The sequence below is a fragment of the Puma concolor genome, chromosome D1 (assembly GCF_028749965.1).
Source record: "Puma concolor isolate L17-30 chromosome D1, mPumCon1.1.hap2, whole genome shotgun sequence".
In the NCBI taxonomy this organism is placed as follows: Eukaryota; Metazoa; Chordata; class Mammalia; order Carnivora; family Felidae; genus Puma; species Puma concolor.
Genome location: NC_141676.1, coordinates 32,704,542 through 32,712,719, shown reverse-complemented (window position 1 = coordinate 32,712,719; position 8,178 = coordinate 32,704,542). Strand labels below are relative to the sequence as shown.

General features: G+C 36.5%; 1 long non-coding RNA gene across 1 annotated transcript; it reads left to right on the top strand.

Annotated features, from left to right (window-relative positions):
* Nucleotides 1-227: 227 nt before the first annotated feature.
* Nucleotides 228-5,728, top strand: LOC147576582 (uncharacterized). Its single transcript, XR_015240945.1, has 2 exons — nt 228-2,427; nt 3,917-5,728. It is a non-coding gene; the product is annotated as an uncharacterized LOC147576582 (long non-coding RNA).
* The last annotated feature ends 2,450 nt before the right edge of the window (nt 5,729-8,178 follow it).

The following is an 8,178-nucleotide window of genomic DNA, read 5'->3' as shown; positions in this document are numbered from 1 at the left end:
CAGCTATTAATAGTTTATGTTTGTTGAATTATTGCTATGGCCAAGTATTTTTATAAGACCCCCCCCTTTTTTTTGAGGGAGAGAGAGGGCACAAGTGAGCATGGGAGGGGGGAGAGAGAGAGAGAGAGAATGGGGGGGTCACTTGAAGCTGGGTTCATGCTCACCTGAAACAGGGTTCATGCTCACCTGAAACAGGGTTCATGCTCACCCAATGTAGGACTTGAACTAATCCAAGCTGGGACTTGAACTCACAAGCAGTGAGATCATGAGTCAAAGTCAGATGTTTAACTGACTGAGCCATCCAGGCACCCTTGATAAATGCTCTATATGCTTGATCACATTTAATTCACACTACAATATTATAATGTGTGTATTATTGTTATCCCCATTTTAGAGATGAGAAAGTTAATGCTTGAATGGTCACATTACTAATAAGTGGCAGAGCTAGAAATTAAACTCAGGTCAGTCCATGCTGGAAAACACCATGTGTTATTTACCATTTGGCTCTCCACAGTGTCATTACAGGAGAAAAAAAAAAGCACAGTCCCTATGTTTTTGAGTGGCTGAGTTTTTCTCTAAGAAGACACATTGGAAGTCTCCTCTACAACCCCAGTGTACTGAAAGTAATCAGAAATGTGGAAAAGTAGACAAAGGTGGTAGTTTGGGGGTTACACCAGGATTTCCCTTGCTTTGAGCCAGTGAGAGGAATGGTTTGTGATGAATTCTTACATTTTTAGCAGATAAATATTCAGCTATTAATTTATTCATTCATTTCTTTAACACACTTAAAAACTTTTATTTTTTTAAAAAAAACTTTTAATATACAAGAGATAAAGAGATGAAAATGATATATTTATTTATTTCACTTGGGTATAGGTAAGTGGAACCTGATTACTAAGATTTAAAGATCTCTTTTCACTTCAGACATTACAACTCCATGCAAACTCTTTGAAAGTGGGTATTCATGTGAAGTATAAGGGCAATGCTGTTACTTAGAGTGAAGTCTGGAATCAGTGTATGTACATGAGTAGTGTATTAGGGCTCTCCAGAAAAACACAACATATACCTATATCTATTCTATATCTGTATATCTCGTCTATATATCCATATCCATATATGTATCCGTAGCCATATCCATATCCATATCCATATCCATATCCATATCCATATCCATATCTATATCTAGAGGGAGATTTACCTTAAGTAATTGGCTCACATGATTATGGAGGCTGGTCAGTCCAAAATATGCAGGCTGGTCTGGCAGGCTGGAGACCCAAAGAAAAGCCAAAGAGTTCAAGTCCAAAGGCTGTCTGCTGCAGAATTCCCTCTTTGTTGGGAGTAGTCAGTCTTTGGTTTTATTTAGGTCTTCACCTGACTGGATGAATCCCACCCACATTATGGGCAACATTCTGCCCACCATAAAGTCCACCAGTTTAAATGTTAATTTCATCCAAAAACACTGTCATGGAACTATCCAGAATCATGTTTGATCACATATCTAGGTAGTGTGGCCGAGCCAAGTTAACACACAACATCAACTGTCATAGGTAGGCAGAAGGTGCCTCAGGAACCGATACAATTAGTAAAAGCTGGGCTCTGAAGACTGCATAACCCCTTTTCTCCTCACCATAGTAAGAAGAGCAGAACCAGCTAGTACTCTAATTAAACAGGGTAAGCATGAGATAATGAATTCAGGAAGAAAGCTCTAGGCTACTGCATTGAATTCTAATTTTTGCTTGCTTGCATCCCAGCCTCACCCTCCATCATTAGAATATCCTTCTGTTTTGCTAAGTCAGCCAGTCATTCTCTCTTGTTGACCAATACCTGGATCTGTGTCTTGCAAAGAATAATGTCTTATAAAGATTTACTAGGCCATATCCAAATCAAGGGTCATATATATCATTTATTCATTCATCCATTTATTCATTCCTTTATCTATTTAACAAATATTTATTAAGAAAGTATTAAATGCCAAAAATTCTTCTAGGTTTTGGGGACCAAACAAACACTGAACAAAGTGGATGTAGTTCTGGTCTTTATGGAGCATACTGCCTGTGAGGTAAGATGGATAATAAACCAATAGTTTTATATTGCTCAAATAATTACCTTATTATAGATGTAATAAATAGCATGAAGAAAAAGTACGGGGCTCAATGACAGGATGTTACAGGATAACACAAGAATGAGTAAAAGTAACAGACACTTAGAGATGACAATAAAACTTATTTCTTTGTATCTCAGTCTAACCCATACAATCCCATTTATAAATGCTCCATAATCTGTTTGCTTATGGCTGGAAACACATGAGCATGGTGATTCTTGAAGCTATGTGTTGAGAACAGCAGAACCACACATTGAAAGCAGCTTGGATTTCTGAAACCCTGCATTGAAGGCCACCCACCAAATGCCAGAATTGGACTGTTATGTGTAAGAAGTGAATTTATATTGGGTTTAGCCACAGTAATGTTGGTATTTGTTTATTCTGAAGCTATAATTACTATACCTAATATGGAAAGAAATTCTGAAATTGAAATGCAATACTATCTATGACAAATATTTAAAATAGGTGACATTGACTTCTCAGTAATGTGTTAGGAAGCTAGAAAAGTTTAAGATTGGAAAAATGGAGGCCTATGCTATAAATTTGAACAAATGTTTGGTAAAGGTATTGCTTGTGATAACCTGAAGGCAGAAGATGGACCTAATGAGCCTGTAGTTTCAGTTCTCAACTTGGGGTGATTTTGTACCCCAGGTGACATTTGGCAATGCCTAGACATTTGTGTTTGTCACAACTGGGGATGAGGATGGTGTTACAGACATGTAATGGGTAGAGGCCAGGGGATGCTGCTAAATTTCTAGTAATGTATAGGATAAATCAGTGAAATACAATAATTATCTTTTGTAAAATGTCAATGATGCTGAAGTTGAGAAACTCTGTTCTAGGGTATGTAGTTAGAAAGATTCAGAATGATCATGTGAATTGGCTCTCACTTCCATTTTTCACTCAAATTACTAGAAAAATAAAGATAAATCCAGAAATAACTGGATAGTTTTCATACAATAAAGGAATAGGAAAATCTCAAATTTTAGGTCCTCTCAAAAAAATCCTACTTCAAGACCCTAACAAATGAGATCTAAAGAGGTTTTGAATGACAGTGGCTAATTTACACATAACCTTGGAGTAAAGATCAGATTAAAGGTATGTGACCTTCCCACCCAAGTCTTTGATTTCAACTGGTCTCGAGGTATCTGCTATTAATTTGAGACAGATTGTTCTGGGAACCTGGAAGCAAAAGCCTAAATCAGCCTTGAGAATTTTGTCTAAGAAAGAACTTTGGACATGGTTACTGGAACATGGAACTGATTGGAAACTAGATTACAAAAGAAATTTTCTTTGGTAAAGCAGTTAGTATTATTGTAATGAGTAGTTACTTATAAGGGGCTCAAGAAAGTGTCTTTGTGGAAATAGCATTTAAATGGGTCCTTAAAAGATAAAAGGGAACAATCAACAAGTCAAAATTATAGAACATTGTATACTCCCTGATGCCAGGAACTGAATGAGAGCCAGAGAAACTCAGATACAGTAAATTAAAGGGGAATGATGATAGATGAGGCTGTTAGGTAGGATAAGAACATAAAGGGCTTAAAGGCTATGGTGGGGATTTTTGGTAGCTTGTGAATTTCTAGGAATTTGTCAATTTCATCTAGGTTATCTAATTTTCTTGGCATACAGTTGCTCATAGAATTTCCTTCTAATTCATTTAATTTTTTTTTTTACTTTAGTAGTTTGAATGTGTCATCCCATTGCCTTCTGGCCTTCATAGCTTCGATGAGTGTCAGCTGTTAATCTCATTGAGACTCCCTAACACATGAGTCAGTTTTGCTACTTTCAAGGTTCTCTCTGTCTTTGACACAGATACACTCAGAGGAAAAACAAAAACAAAAACAAAAACAAAAATATTGTGAAGACACAGGGAGAAGATGACCATCTGCAAGCCAAGCAAAAAGGTTAAGAAGAAACAAATTCTGCTGACACCTTAATCTTGGACTTCTATCCTTCAGAACTGTGAAGAAATAAATTTCTGTTTAAGTCACCCAGTCTATATTATTTGTTACAACAGTTCAAAAAAACTAATATAATTCCTGACACAGGCTTCATGAAATTTTATTCTCCTTTCTCGGTAATGATTTTCTCCTCTGTTAGATTCTCTAACTATAAGTGATGAAAACTAAATGTGTGTAATTGTTAGAGAATATCAAAGAAAATAAAAACCCTCATTCTTGCTTAATTGATCTGCCCATTTTTAGGAAGTATCTTCTTTTATACCTAGGTTAAGCAGATTCAGACTTTCTCTATAAAATACAATTCTTTTCTCCTCTCCTTTAAAAAATATGTATGTGATTTTCTGATGATAATCATTTTGTTGAATTATTTTTAACCCTGTTTTGCAAATAATCATTCACCAGAATATTGCTGATGGTCATGAGAGTAGGAGAGAAATTATTTTACTACACTGGTTGGGAAAAAAATTTGGTTAGTTAGTTTACACAGTTTGTTGTATTGATTTGAACCATTTATGTTTTGGTTTATGTTTTTTTTTTTTTTCTGATAAGACACATTGGGAGAAGAAAGTCGGATGAGATTTTAAGTCCCACCTAGCTCTGTTACTAAATAACCATGTTATCTTGAGTTAACTAACTGGATTTTCTGAGTCTACTAACTACTTTGTAATATGGCATTGATTTCATGGTTGCCTTACCTGGTCACTTATTCATAATTCAATAAAGAAACAAGCAGGCATTGAGGAATGCCTGTATGCCAGGCACTGTATTAGATATTGGTGACTCAATGGAGAGTAAAGCTAGCCACAATCTGTTTTTGAGGAGCTTACATTTTAGCGGGAAAATAAATATTTATCAAAGAAATACAAAAATAAATATAAAATCTCAATGTTTCTAACTTATGTGAGGAGAGAGGCTTTGAAAGCTTATCATGGAACTGGAGGGGTATAGGAGAAGGGTATTTTATCTAATCAAAGTGTTTGAAGGTCTCCTCAAGGAAGTGATAATTGGGCTGACATCTGAAAAAGGGAGTAGGTGCCAGCTAGGTCATTGGGAGGATAAAATTAGGCAATGGATATGGATGCAGTACTATCTTCTTACTATCATTACTGTTTTTTAATAAATGGAGACCCATTCAGCTTTTTTTCATCTAGTCAGTGAACTTACAATGTGTCTTATGATACCTCCTTGTCTTCAATAAATCTTTCCAAACTTAAGGTTGACATACCCACAGAATTTCATATTCTCAAAGTAATTGCCACATTCATGAGAAAAACTATCAAAAAAAACCCCAATTCATTGTAAATCATGGCCCCTTTACATTTTTCTTAATCTTGTTGCTATTTCCTATTCTTTACCTATGTTAAATAATAACTTTTATATCCACTGTGTTTATCATATTAAACTTGAATTATGGAATTCTTTCTGTATCTTATCTCATGCATTGGAAATGGAGTTAATTCTCTTCAGCTTAGTCCTACCCCAGTTTAAAGCCTTTGTAATAATGTACGTTGTTTTTGAAGACTTCTGACCAGTAAACTGCATACTTCAAAAATGGACCATCTAAGTCCAACAGACACCATTTAACAACAAACCGTCTGATTCTCTAATACTAGGCAATTATATAAGGACTATCCAAAGATAATAAAATACCTTTTTCCCCCAAGGGAGGACTTAAGTGGATATTCACCTACTTCTGCGCCTTTCATATAGCGTTGTTGCTTTCCCATCTGAACTGAGACCAAGTCAGCAAGATGGGTTAAGCTCTTCTAACTGAGAACAAACTGAACCCAGATGTGAATTAAGGAAAGAGGGCCAATTTTGCTTTCAGTCTTGGCAGTAGCAAAGGGCCAATTTTTTCAAAGCTTTACAGTACCTGGCAACTTTGGGTCAATGCTATAAAGGTCAAGCTTATGAATGTTCCTTTAGCAATTCTGTGATAATTACTTTGCCATCAATTTTCCAAATGGACAAAAAAACTGAAATTATTTCATTTTTTCTTCTTTTTGTGAAATATTTCTGGTATATGTTTTATATATATTAAATAGCTATATTTTTAGATCATTCTAAACTGGCTTCACTGAGAACTCTTCAAAATTGAGAAGAAATTGAGACTTTTCTTTGGTGAACAATTCTGAAGCAGAGATAATTTAATGGGTCTTTTTACCGGTCTAATTTTGAAAGGTGTGCATAAAAATGCCCCTGTAGAAAAACCAAAATGGATGAAGCCAATGTTTGACATGGCTGGAATTTCAAACATAGCTGGAGTGAGGTGGAATCCTAACCTCAGATCTAGTGTCTTAAATTGAGCAATTACTAGGGTCTAACTGGTGGATTCATAGTGCTGGAATGTTTGGAAAAAATGGAGACATAGGTGAAAGTCTACTTGCATTGAGGAAAGAGAGAGAGACTTATGATCAATAAACAGCACTTAGTTGAAACCACTAATGAGCTACACAACATGTCTCAGAAATCACAAGTTTATTTTGCTTTTGTGAGAAGTTGGAACAACTTGTGGCTGAGGCTGTCAACACACTAGACCGCAGTCTTGTGGTGGCCTCTATTTTTTCTAGTGCCTGAGAAGTGTAAAGTTCCAAGACAAGGGCAGGAGCCCTTTCATGTGAATCATGCAGTCATCAGCTCCACGATGGAAAACAACTTGAGACATACCATCCTAAAGCACCAAGGATGGGATGTTATGAAAGCCAAGTTCTTGATAGTCTTCCACACTTTGAACACTCCCACATTTTACAGAAAAATATACCTTCTTGCAAAGCTGGTACTCTGAAAATATGGAACACAGACTTTCACCCTGAGCCCTTATTCTTTTTTCCCCCTTCTTTGTGAATTAACGGACACACTTGAGAAAATTTTGTCGTGGGGGCAGGGGAGTGTGTGTGTGTGGGGGGGCGTGAGGGGGTAAGAGGAGAGAAAATAAAATGGAATTAAAAATGTACTTTTATTCTTCTGTTTGGCATTTAGTGAAGGCTTAAGTAGTCCTGGGGGTATTTCATTTCTCTCACTCTAAGATTTCTCTTCAAATCGCCATAATTCTTAGCTCTATACTTGGAACAATATGAGTGCCCTCTGGTGGACAAAATATCATTTTAAAGTTTTGTGTATATGGACTGAACATGGGTAAGTATGGAGAAAATAAGTCTTATGTTTCAAATGTCCTCATTGAACTTCTGAAATCCCTGGAAAATTAGTTCCTGATGTTCTGGGGTGGTGACAGCTATGAAAACAGTTCCATAAAATAAGGGGATAAAAGGCAAGCTGGAGTGGCACTCCAGGTCCTATTTGCCACTGAAATAGTGTCTTGGAACAAAACATAATTGGGAACTTGAACAGGGAACTCAAATGTCTAAGGGAAGGCTAATAACCCTAGTTCTTGGTCATCAATGCCAAGATCAGAAATGCTCTCATTAAGAATGTGACACTAATGAAACAACTTGGGCACAGGCAAAACCTCTTAAAGCCCTCTAACTGTTGGCATATAGTAGTTAAAATTCTTTAAGAAAGAAGGGAAGATGTTGCAAGAAAGGAAGTAAGGAGGAAAGGAAGGAAGTAGGGAGAAAGAAAGGGAGGGCTAGAGAGAGAGGAAGGAAGGATGGAAGGAGGATGGAAAGAAAGAAAAGAAAGAAAGAAAGAAAGAAAGAAAGAAAGAAAGAAAGAAAAAAGTGGGGGTGGGGAGGGAGGAAGGAAGGAAGGAAGGGAGGGAGGAAGGAAGGAAGGGAAAAGGAAACCACACAGGTTGTGTAACACTTTCATATGCCCAACTAATGCAAAGGACCAAGCCAATGCAGGCCTTCAAGGGCTCATAAAGCATGTTTTCTCATTGTTTATTCAGATAGTCTTTTCCTTTTCTGTTGGATGATGACACATTAAAGGTTGAAGGTAGACTATCTGGTTTTTCTTTTGAATCTCTCTCACTTTTTGACTTACTACTAGGATAGCAATCTGATTTAAGATTCACCAAATTGACAAAGCCCTAGGATTATGGGCAGTGGTATGCAGATAAATCTTTAATAATTGTACAGAAAATAAAGCCCTGCTTTGTAACATTGATCAATTTCCATGGTGTAAATAATTTCACTATGGTTGATTTCAAGCTAA